Genomic DNA, 12506 nt, shown 5'->3' with positions numbered 1-12506 from the left:
ACTGTCTTATTAAACATGGCTAAGACAGTACATTTGATACTGTTTCGATCTTACCACATACACACACAGAGATGGGACTGGAAGGCTGTGAGTGTAGAGACAGGGGCCCAGCAGGCAGGCTGTTGCAGGAACCAAGCACAGAGGCTGGCAGCCCAGGCCAGGGCCATGGCAGTGAGTGGGGAGAAGCAGGTGGCCTGCGATGCTGCACAGACAGGACTGCCGTGGGTTGAATGTGGGAGTGAGGACGGGACAGAACCCAAGGAGGAAGCCTCAGGTTTTGAACTGGGCAATGTGTGGTGCCATTTGCTGAGGTGGTGGCAACTGGGGAAGGTTCACCTTTGGGGGAAAAGCAAGTGCTCCTTTTTGTTCATACTATTATTTCAAAACCATTTCATCGAGGTATAATTGACACACAATAAATTATACATACTCCAAATGCATGACTTGATAAATTTCAACATACATACATACTAAATTTGAGATGTTTATTAAATATCCAAGTAAGTATGACAAGAGGCCAGTTGGATATTTGGATCTGGAGCTCAGGGGAGAATCTAGAGCTAGTCACGTAATTTTGGAAATTACCAGCATAGGGAGGGTATTTGCAGACTTAAGATCAGACAACAGCATGTTAGAAATAGAAAGAGGAAGAGTTCCCATTTCCTGAATACCAGTATATACTGCGCACATTTAATCTACCTACCTGTTGCAACAGCCTCAGGGGAAGGAAGTATCACCTTTGTGACAGAAAATGCCTCAGCCTTCTAAGTCAATTGGGACTGCAGGTGCACATCACCATGATGCCTGGTTATTTATTTATTTTTAATAGAGACAGGTCTCTCTATGTAGCCCAGGCTGGTCTCCAACTCCCAGCCTCAAGCGATCCTTCCACCTTGGCCTCCCAAAGTGCTGGGATTACAGGCATGAACCACCTCACCCAGCCTTCCTTGTTTGTTAAGCTCCTGAATTTCACTGGTCTCTTTGTTGCAGCAGTTCATTCTGCTGTATCTAATATTATGATTTTATGAATGTTTGAAGAAGTTAAATAAGATACCCAAGGTCATATAGCTAGGATCCAGATATTGTTCTATCTGACTTTAAAAACTGGTCCCATCCATTGCTCCACTGCAGAGGGACCACTCCACCCATAAAGACTGAGAAAGGGACTGCAGCTTTGAAATATCTGGGTCCCCAATTCAGGGCCAGCTTGGTAGTGATTGCAATAGGAAGCATGTGGTCTGACAACTCCTGCCCTGGGAAAACATTGCAGAAAAGTTAGAGATCTTCTATACCTGCAGAAGGCAATGTCTTGTTTGATGCCCATGGTATGTTATGTGTAGAGGACCCTGCAGGGGTCATGCACACTGAGCTCTGCTCATATGGAAATATGAGCCATGCTCAGCTCTTCAGGATTTCTGGGAAACTTGATTCCCAAAGTTTCTCCCTCAGATGCCAGAATTGTGATGGGATCCTAATAAGAAAAAGAGATCTTTGGTTTGGGTTTTCATGACAACCAAGTAGGCTGAGAGCTGTTGCAAGGTTAAAGAGGACTCCTTAGCTGGGCTGAGAAAGAGCACCGTCTTGACCTCCAGGTCACAAAGCAGGAAGTGCTTCCTCCCATCACCATGATGCCATCCATCCTGGTGGGCCTGGAGCAGATGCCAGGAAGGTTGCATGGCTGACCCCACCGTCACATGGGGCACACACAGCTACTCAGGCCAGCACAGGAGCTGACATGGCTTGGGGCCTCAAGTATGCCTCGGACTGTTAATCACCGCTGCCTGCTTTGGAACCAAGACCAGTCGAGGGCGCCAGGCTGGTGATCATTGCTGGAGCCTTCACCTGGAGGAGACACTGTCAGAGCTTCAATTCTGATTCCCAGCTCTAGATCACTGCTGGGATCGTCACCAAGAAACGGGCTTGCTTCCCAACATGCAAAGACACCAATGCTGGGGCATGGGCTTTTGAGAAAATAAAAAGTGTTATTGCGAGTGGACTGGCAAAGAGACCGGAGATGACACTCAAATCTGTCTCCTCCAGCCAAAGTCTGGGGGCAGGTTTTATAGGCAGAGGCTAACTACGGGGGAGACAGAAAGATGCCGCAAGGTGGGATCCGATTGGGTCATACAAAGAGGCGTGACAGGCCCTTGGCTCTAAAGTCTGTACAGCAACAAAACAGGGCACCTCTTGCTTCTTAATTTGTTCTCTGTTTTGTAATCTGAGTATTTCGGTTCCACCTGTGCTTGGCTTTTATGTTCTGGTCAGCATGGATAGGGCTTGCTCAGTTCATCTGGCACACTCGGGTTATATGACTTGCAATCTGGCTGTTTGTTGTGCTGAGAAACAGTTCGCATTTCATTAGCTTTTGTTACTGACAGGGTTGAATATCGATTTGAACTAGTTCTGTGGTTACAGGACGCCTTTCAATCTGAAAGGGGATGATGTTAATGATGACCCTGGGGCAGTAGGATAAAATGATACTACCCTGGGCAAGCTAGAAGGGATGGCCACCATTCGTAGCACTAACCAGTTCCTACAAGGGCCGGGGAGGGTTTCCGCCTTGACCCATTGGCTTCAATACATGAACATCTCTAATGATCCCTCATTACAGTCTTTTTCTTATCTATCAGTTGTGTGTGTGTGTGTGTGTGTGTGTGTGTGTGTGTGTAATGTGTTTGCTTTGAATCAGGTTGCAATGTTATAGATTTATAAAGAGAACACGCAAAGCCTTCATATTTTTATAAGTATTCCAAGTGCTGTAAGTTTAGTCTTTCTTCCCATGGTCTTGCAGGGAGAGCCACCCAGGGTGATAGCATAAAAGATGAATAATTATATCTAAAAAGTCAGATGCTTCCAGCTTCTCATGGACTTTCTGACTCCTGTATGCGCTAGAATCTGTAGACTTGTAAGTTTACGAGTGTATTTCTTTGGATTTTTGGCAGAGTATTTTGTGTGTCTTAAAATCCACGTTCAATAACGTTCCCCACAGCTAAACAGCTAGACATGGAGATCCTGGGGTGAATGGCCCCTTCCGCTGCCTGCGTCACTCATTCCTGCTTCCTGGCGCTGATTTGGCCAATGGAGGGGTGGAGTTACAATGACACTTGGGGACAAGTGACCGGCTCTGGCCCTCTTCTTCTTGAAACGACGCTTAATTATCACACCCCTGCCTGATCTGTCTTGTCCTGAGCTGTCCCCACCGAAATCCCACTGAAGGTGCTTCCTCTTTAGAGCCTGCCACTTGCTGCCTCTCTTGACCAGGCAAGCTTCCAGCACATTTTAGGGTTACGGCTCCCCATCTTTCCTTCTGTGGGTGTCCACCCAAGCTCCTGTTGGAAGTGCTGGTGCTTCACGGAGCAGAGAACCTACTAGCAAATGAAGAATGGGCTCCTCACTTTCCCTGGAAAGAATTCTCTCTCCACACTAACTTTCTTGTAATATAGGCTCTGTTGTGTGAAATGCTGGGGACTGTCAGTTTGCAGTTAGAGCTCAATAAATCCTGTGGCCTTGAGTTGGCCCCTGGGATATTGCCGTCCACCTCATAAAACTATTACTTAATTAAGTACAGCTCCGTACAATTGGCCGCCTCTGCTTCTGGCCAGAGCACCAGACTTGAGTGTAGATGTGCTCTGGTAGCGTCTGTGCCTCAAGACTGGTGGGCCCCTCGTGCTGCAGAGGAGCCTTCTTCACTGAGCCGACCTCTGGGATCGTGGAAAACACTCACGGTTGTTACAGAACTCCCTCCTGTGTGGTAAGAACTCAGTGCTCAGAGGTCGCTGAAGGGCTTGCTTTTGGCAAATTGTGTTTCATAGATGTGACATAATTAAAAATAAATAACAAAAAAACTTTGATTGGGGAAATGCCAGATCAGTGGTCATTTAGAAACACTGTTTAAAACGTGTTTCACTTCAGCAGAGCTTTGAGCAAAAGGGTTTCAGACATTTAGACCCGATTTATCTGAATTAAAAAAGACTGCTTCCAAGTTTCCTGGTGATAGTAAAAAATGATGATAATAAATGTCAATGGTTTCTGATGCCTGCTATAGAAGGATGCTATATAAGTCACGGTGAAACAGCAGATCCAGCCCTGGGATAAACATGGTGATGTCTCTGCGTGAGGGACCCACGAACCAGCTGGATCTGCTTATCTGGGCAGTGGAAGCATCTGTTCACAGCAGTAATGCACACTGTACAGATAAGGCAATCAAAGCCACCAAAGCCCTGCTTCATATGGAGTCCCCTACCTGATTGAGAAGTCCTGTGGAAGTGCTTGCTCCTCCTTGTGAATCAACTCCAGAATGTATCCATGCTGCTGTGAGGCCAGATGTCATTACAGAAACTCTAAAGGAGATGATAGCTGAAGAGTCTGAACCAATGGATACCTCTCCTATTCCTACATCACCAGATAGCCATGAACCAGTGAAAAAGAAGAGAGCTGGCCATAAACCAAAGATCCAGCAATCACCAATTTTTCTAATGCGTCTCCTGAGTTAAGATAAAGAAGAAACTGAGAGAAGGAAAAGGAAATACAACCTATTTGTGGAAGTTTCTTTTAGATCTACTTCAAGATAAAAAATACTTGTCCCCAGTATATTAAATTGACTCAGAGAGAAAAAGGCACGTTCAAGCTGGTGGATTCAAAAGCTGTCTCTAAGCTTTGGGGAACGCATAAGAACGAACCAGACATGAATGATGAAACCATGGGGTGAGCTTTGAGATTCTATTACCAAAGGGGAATTCTTACAAAAATTGAAGGACAGAGGCTTGTATATCAGTTCAAAAATATACCCCAAAACATAGCGGTCATGGATGATGACAAAAGTGAAATCTGTAATTACAATTCAGCAGGAGCTATGGATGACAAATCATCAGAGCGAGTGTTGCTCTCTGCAGAAAGTCTCCTGAAAGCAGCATCCTCTGTTCATGCTGGACAATTTTCATCCCCTATCAACTGCTTCAGAGCAGAGAAGGGTGTAGCTAGAGTTGTGAATATCACTTCCTGGTCACAATGCTTCATCCGTGTTTCCAACTACCACTGCATCTGTATCAGCAACAGCAGCTCCAAGGACAGTTCGCGTGGCAATGCAAGTACCTGTTGTAATGACATCATTGGGTCAGAATATTTCAACTGTGGCAGTTCAGTCACTTAATACAGGTGCACCATTAATAACCAGCACTAGTCCAACGACAGCCACCTCTCCAAAGGCAGGTATTCAGGCAATCCCTATTGTGATGCCAGCTTCTACTGAAAATGGAAACAAAATCACCATGCAGCCTGCCAAAATTATTACCATCTCAGCTATGCAGCTTGCACTGTGTCAACTGCAGACAAAGTCAAATCTGACTGGGTCAGGAAGCATTCACATTGTCGGAACCCTGTTGGCTATGAGAGCAGTTACCCCTGTAGCCCATGGTATACCTGTAATGAGACTATCAGTGCCAACTCAGCAGGCATCTGGCCTGACTTCTCCTCGAGTTACCAGCGCAGTCATAAAGGGGCCAGAGGTTAAATCAGAAGCAGTGGCAAAAAAGCAAGAACATGTCGTGGAAACCTTGCAGTTGGTAGAAGAAAAACTGGCAGATGGAAATAAGACAGTGACCCACGTAGTAGGTGTCAGTATGCCTTCAGCTGTTGCCCTTCCTGTAACTATGAAAGCAGAAGGACTAGTGACATGCGAGAAATAAAATAGCAGTTCCACTGCAGACCGCAGGCTGTTAGTGGCAGAAATGACATAAACACTGGCAAGGGAAATCATCAAGAAAAGTCAGAGAAGACTTTAAAACATTTTTAATGCATATAAGAAAACAATCAAGCTTACTGGAAATAAATGACGTGTCCCATGTTTCAGTGGGAAATAAACTATGTAGTGAGATCTGACAGAAAACTGCATTTTCCAGTAGGAAAATAACTGAACCCATCTCTAAGAAAAAGGATTGAAAGGGACCAAGCAGCTCCCTAGGATATCAAGTTACACTGACTTGGAACACTAAGATTCTGTAAGAGGTTATATAGTTTTCAGTGGGGAGGGAGGGATGGGTGATCTCATCGTTACATATAGCAATTTTTGATGCATCTTCTGTGTGTACCAGTAATTATTACTGTGTTCACACAGTACGCAACTGGTGCTATGTGAAGACTCTGCTAATTATGTATTTTAGAATATGAATTGAAGAATGGATCTAAAAACTTAAGAGGATTGCAAAAAAAGATCCAATGTGATAAAATATATATATATATATATATATATATATATATATATATATATATATATAATATAGCTTAAGCTGATTTAAAACCAAGGCCCTACACTAATTTTCCGTTTTCTTTCTTGAAATAAGCTAATGGCTTGTTTGTGTAAAGCCTTTTAATTTTCATTCATTCATTCATTCATTCATTCATTTTTGACATGGAGTCTCGCTCTTGTTGCCCAGGCTGGAGTGCAGTGGCACAATCTCGGCTCACTGCAACCTCCACCTCCCAGGTTCGAGCGATTCTCCTGCCTCAGCCTCCCAAGTAGCTGGGATTACAGGCACATGCCACCACGGCGAGCTAATTTTTTGTATCTTTAGTAGAGATGGGGTTTCACTATGTTGACCAGGCTGGTCTCCAACTCCTGACCTCAGGTGATCCACCTGCTTCAGCCTCCCAATGTGTTGGGATTACAGGTGTGAGCCACCGCGCCCAGCCTAAAGCTTTTTTTATTAAATGAAAATAAAAAAAAAAATCTTGTATCTAGCACAGTATTGTTATAGAATTTACATGTAACATTTTATGTGGTAGTTTAAGTCTGTCAGTTTTTTAATTGTGGGTAAATTAACAGTTGGCCCTGGCCTTCTGCTGTAATGTGTTTGTGTCACTCACTGAGCCCTGGCATTTGTGCAGAAATATCAGCTTCAGTTCTACTATAAGAGCCTATATAGTTTCCAGTGGGTAGGGTAACCTGGAAGTTCAGGCTCAGCATGAATTTTTGTCACGTAGCTCCTGGAGTTTTCTTTTCTTTTATTTTGTGTTTTAGTTGAAGTTTGTGAGGGAAAGTACCAGTGTTCAGATTTGAACTGTAATAGTTTGTGTATTCAACATTTGAAGTCTGTTCTATTTTGTTGGATTCTCATTTCAAAGTGTATTCAAGTAGGTTTTCTGAAATATAGAAATGAAATTAAACTAATAAAAATAAAGTAGATACACAATTCGCAATTGCAAAGATATGAACCAACCTGTGGGTCCATCAGCCAATGAGTGAATAAGGAAAATCTGGTATATATACATCATGGCATACTACTCAGTCATAAAAAGGAATGAAATAATGTCTTTTGCAGTAACTTGGGGATGGAGCTGGAGGCCATTATTCTAAGTGAAGTAACTCAGGAATGGGAAAGAAAATATCATATGTTCTCACTTATTCGTGGGGCTAAACTATGAGGATGCAAATACATAAGAGTGATATAATGGGCTCTGGGGACTTGGAAGGAAGGGTGGGAAGGGGGGTAAGGGATAAAAGACTACATATTTGGTACAGTGTACACAACTCAGGTGATGGGTACACCAAAATCTCAGAAATCGCCACGAAAGAATTTATCCATGTAACAAAAAATCACCTGTTCCCCAAAAGTATTGACATAAAAATCAACATTAAAAAAATAAAATGGATATTCAGGTGACCCTTGAACGATGTTGGGGGCAGAGGCACTGACCCCTGCACAGTTGAAAATCTGAGTGCAACTTTCGGCTCCCCTATCAATAGCTTGCTGTCGCCCAAATGCCGTACCGATAACATAAACAGTCTATGAACACATATTTTGTGTGTGTATTATGTACTGTTTTCTTAAAGTAAGCTGGAGAAAAGAAAATGGTATTAAGAAAATCATAAGGAAGAAAAAACACATTTACTGTTCATGAAATGGAAGTGGATCATCACAAAGGTGTTCATCCTCTTCGTCTTCACGTGGAGTAGGCTGAGAAGGAGGAAGAAGAGGAGGGGTTGGTTTTGCTGTCTCAGGGGTGGCCAAGGTGGAAGAGAATCCACATCTAAGTGGACCCATGCAGTTCAAGCCCATCTCCTGGGATGCAGGCAGAAGCGTCCCCTCTGCCTGGCTCTCCTCCTACACAGGAGGCACTGAGGCAAGAGTGCACTGTGGGGGAGAAGGCAGCTTTCTCAAGGAGCTCCGCCAGTGTTATGACCTCACGTGTGGCTGCAACTGTGGTGCTCCATCCAACTTGCCACGGAGTCGAGTTCGAGCCCTTGCTCTGGGGATATAGCATAGGACAGAATAAGCAAAACTCCACTCACTTTGTCCTCAGGTCTCTTGGAAGGAAACAGGCTGTGCATCAGATCTGAAGTGGGGAACTCCATCAGTAAACATTTGTTGTCTGGGACTGAATTCTTCACCACTGGGCCCCACCACCCCTGAGCAAGAGCTCTGTGCTCCATGCCTCCTCATTCTCCTCTGGCTCCTCTTTGTGTCAGGCCCAGGAGATTTGAGTTTGGGAGTGCCCCACTGAACAGGTGCCCGCTGAAAGGTAGCTGGCTGGCCCTTCAGTTTCACACAGAAAGCCACTTTCACACAGTATGAACTTGCTGTGGATTGCACAAAAGGCCCAGGGGCAGGACTTCCAGAAGGGCAGCGCCCCCAACCGCCGCCTCCTTAGCAAAGCAACCATTTAACTGGAGAAAATTAATTAAAAGGTAAAACATAAAGCAACAACCATGTAAAACCTCTAGTAATTGTTCTAAGGGCAAACAGCAAAGGGAAAACCATCATTCAAGAAAACATACAAAGTCTCATACAAAGTACTAAAAATACTTGATTGCTCTTCCCTGGAGGAGTCACCACGTGGTACAGCCCTGGTTGATGAGCTAAGAACAGAAGTCTCTGAGAGAGTTGCCCCTTCCTAGATACAGCAGTGACGCTATACTGGGTAAAACGTCTTTGAGCCGCATTCATTCTTTTTTTCTCTTTCTTGGAATGCAAATGTGAGACCTGGAGATGTAGCAGCCACTTTCCTACCATGAGATGATAAATCTAAGACTGAAGGCCTCCACTCTAAGCATGGCAGAATAAAAAGAAGTAGTCTGGGTTTCCAATGGCACAGCTGAGGCATCGTCCCCCTTCACCGCTCCCCCACCCCTCCGTTGTTGTCTGACACAAAAAAGTCAGTATCTGGTTAGGTCACTGGCAGTCAAGATTCTGCTGCTAGCAGCTGAATGCAATGATATCCGCTACACCTCAAAATAGCAAGAGTCTATGGCGTTTGAGCCAGGACTTGCAACCCCATGGCCTTTCCATCAGCCCTGGGTGGTGGGGACTCCCTCTCCCAGCAGCTCCCAGTCCAAGCTCCAGCTTCACACCAGTGGGGGTGGGTCATCTGCATCTCGGTCTTCCTCAGGCTTGCATTGTGGAAGTGCTACCTGTGGGCTCAGCATGGAGGACTGAGGCTTCCCTTGTCACATAGACTCCATTTGTAGGGGACAAAGAATACGGGGGCTTGGTCACTCTACTCCAGCTCATTGGAAGGAGCTTCCAGGCTTAGTAATAGAAGACCCATCATTAAGAGGCCTTGAGCCTTTCTGATTCCAGGGACTTGAGCATAGCCTCTGACCACACACTAGCTCAGCAACAGTACTCTGACCCAAGGCTGACTCCTAGGAAGCCAGGTCTAAAAATAAAATCATACTTATCCCTGGTCATTTGGAACACTGTGCATATGCCCAAAGCTACACCTCTCCAGGAAAGAGAAACTCTGAGCTACCAGACCCTGGCTAAAGGCAGGGCAAAATCATGAACTCTCTGAGCAGTGAAAGCAGTCTCCAACCACACACAGACCCAGAGCTGAAGGTGAAAATCTAATTGGCCAAGCAGCTTAAGCACAGTCTTTGATAGTAAGTGGCTTATTCAGGCCCAGGGTGAACCCTAGGATGCCAGGGTACAAGACATAATCAAGGGGATAATATCTGAGCAGGGACATCATACTGCAAGGAAAACAAGGCTTCACAGATTTAGCCCAGATTGTCGCTAATCAAGTAAACACAGATTGTTGCTAATCAAGTAAAGAACCAAAATGACAAGAAATCAAGCCACCACATGGGATGTCAGTATCCAGAGTTATGACAAGGTACTATTTTTTTTTGTTTTTTAGGGTTTCAACAGAAATATATCAGACAAGGTACTATTTAATGTCCATTTTTCAACAAAATATGAGGCTTGCAAAGAAACAAAGAATGGCCGATACCCAGGAAAAACAAGGCAATGGAAACTGCCTTTGAGGGGGCTCGGATGTCAGACTAAGCAGGGATGTGCCCAAAGTAGGATTGTAAATGTGTTCAGAGAACTAAAGAAACCAGCTGTGAAGAATTTAGAAAGGGCTTGATAGCAATGACTCATCTATAGAGAACATCATGAAAGAGAATAATTACAAAAAAGAGCCAAATGGGAATTTGGGGTTGAAAAGCACAACAAAAATTTAAAAATCACTAGAAATGCTCAACAGGAGATTTGAGTTGTTAAAAAAAAAAAAAAAAGAATCCACAAACTTTGAAGGTAGATATATAGGATAGGTAGAAATTATGCAGCCTGAAGAACAGAAAGAAAAAATGAAGAAAAATAAGCAGAGCCCTGGAGAAATGTTGAACACAAGCTCACCGTACATCAGTACACACAGTGGGAGCACCAGAAAGGCCCAGCCCCTTAAATTTTTTTTTAGTTAAGATTTTTTTTTTTTTTTTTTTTTTTTCAAGAAAGTGTCTTGCCCTGTCACCCAGGCTGGAATGCAGTGGTACGGATTAAAGCTCACTACAGCCTCAACCTCCTGGGCTCAAGCAGTCCTCCTGCCTCTGCCTCCTGAGTAGCTGGTGCCACAGACACACCACTACATTCAGGACTGAGGAATGATCTCGTCTCTGACATCTCCAACTATTGTCAAAGGAGGTATTGTTCTTGGGGAGGAGTCCTGTGAAGACCTGGATGATCTGGGAAATATAATGAAGAAATAATTGGGTAATTGACTGACATATCTATATCAAAACTTTTGCATTCCCATCAGCTTAATTTTGTGATGAAGTTTTCCAGAAGTTATGTCTACAAAGCACAAGATGGTAGGAAAAGAATTAATTCCAAACTATGTTGCATTCTGGCAGTGGCATCTTTATCCTGTTACATTTTAAAATGAGAAAATTCCAACTGGGTGCGGCAGCTCACACCTGTAATCCCAGCACGTTGGGAGGATCAATTGAGACCAGGAGTTTGAGATCAGCCTGAGCAACACAGCAAGACCCTATCTCTACAAAAAAATAGAGTGTGGTGACATATACCTGTAGTCACAGTGACTTGGGAGACTGAGGCAGGAGGCTCACTTGAGGCCAGGAGTCCTACAATGAGCCATAATCATATTACTGCATGCTAGCAGCATGACAGCATGAGATCCCAAATTAAAAAAAAAAAGAGAGAGAGAGAAAGAGAGAAAACTCATCATGCAAGTGATACATTTCCAATAAAAATTTCCTCCTTGCATCTAGTAACAATTTTTAAATCAATATTTATAACATTTATGCTGTTTTCATTAGTTGCATACAATAACAAAAGTTGTAATCATGATTCAAACCAGAAAATACTTTAAACTCCTAAAGTCTTTTGGTCACAGGGAATCAGGGAATAGAGAACCTTTTTTAATTTTTTTTTTTATTTTTTTGAGATAGGTTCTCACTCTGTCGTTCAGGCTGGAGTATAGTGGTGCAATCATGGCTCAATATAGCCTCAACATCCTGGGCGCAAGCAATCCTCCTGCCTCAGCCTCCCAAGAAGCTGAGATTACAGGCACACACACCATGCCTGGTTAATTTTAAAACATTGTTTTTTAGAAATGGGGGCGGGGGTCTCATTATGTTCCCCAGGCTGGCCTTGAACTCCTGGTCCTAAGCAATCCTCCTGCTTACGCCTCCTAAAGTGCTGGGATTAGAGGTGAGAGCCACTGCACTGAGCCTCCAGACTTTTTTGAGAACTACAATAAGCAATACATTTCACACTGCTACAATCTAACACATATATGTGTGCGTGGATTGGAAACAGAAATTTCTTGAAATAATACTTATCCTTACTATATATTATTTAATCCAATGTTTAACATTCTATTTCCTTAAATTAAAAAAAAATATTTTTATTTGATTTATGGATTTTTTTAAATTAAGTTTTTAATTTTGCAAGAGACAGGGTCTGTGTTGCCCAGGTAGACGTGGCTATTCACAGGTGTGATTCCCTCACTAATGAGCATGGGAGTTTCTGCTGCTCTGTTTCCAAAGCAGGCTGTTCATTCCTCCTTAGGCAGCCTGGTGGTCCCTGCTTCTGATGCTGAACTTAGTTCGGACACCCAATGGGTGTCACCTGATGGGCACAGCACACTACAGCCCAGAACTCCTAGGCTCAAGCAATCCTTCCCACCTTGGCCTCCCAAGCAGCTGGGACTATAGGCACACCCCACCCTACTTGGCTATTTATTTTAAAGTTTTCTTTATATGG

The 12506-nt window shown here is 43.8% G+C and overlaps 1 pseudogene; it reads left to right on the top strand.

The window, feature by feature from the left end:
- The first annotated feature begins 4097 nt into the window (after positions 1-4097).
- LOC101051174 (ETS-related transcription factor Elf-2-like) lies at positions 4098-5684 on the top strand (annotated as a pseudogene).
- The last annotated feature ends 6822 nt before the right edge of the window (positions 5685-12506 follow it).

This window comes from Saimiri boliviensis, chromosome 4 (genome assembly GCF_048565385.1).
Source record: "Saimiri boliviensis isolate mSaiBol1 chromosome 4, mSaiBol1.pri, whole genome shotgun sequence".
NCBI lineage: Eukaryota > Metazoa > Chordata > Mammalia > Primates > Cebidae > Saimiri > Saimiri boliviensis.
This window is presented reverse-complemented; position numbering and strand designations above follow the sequence as displayed.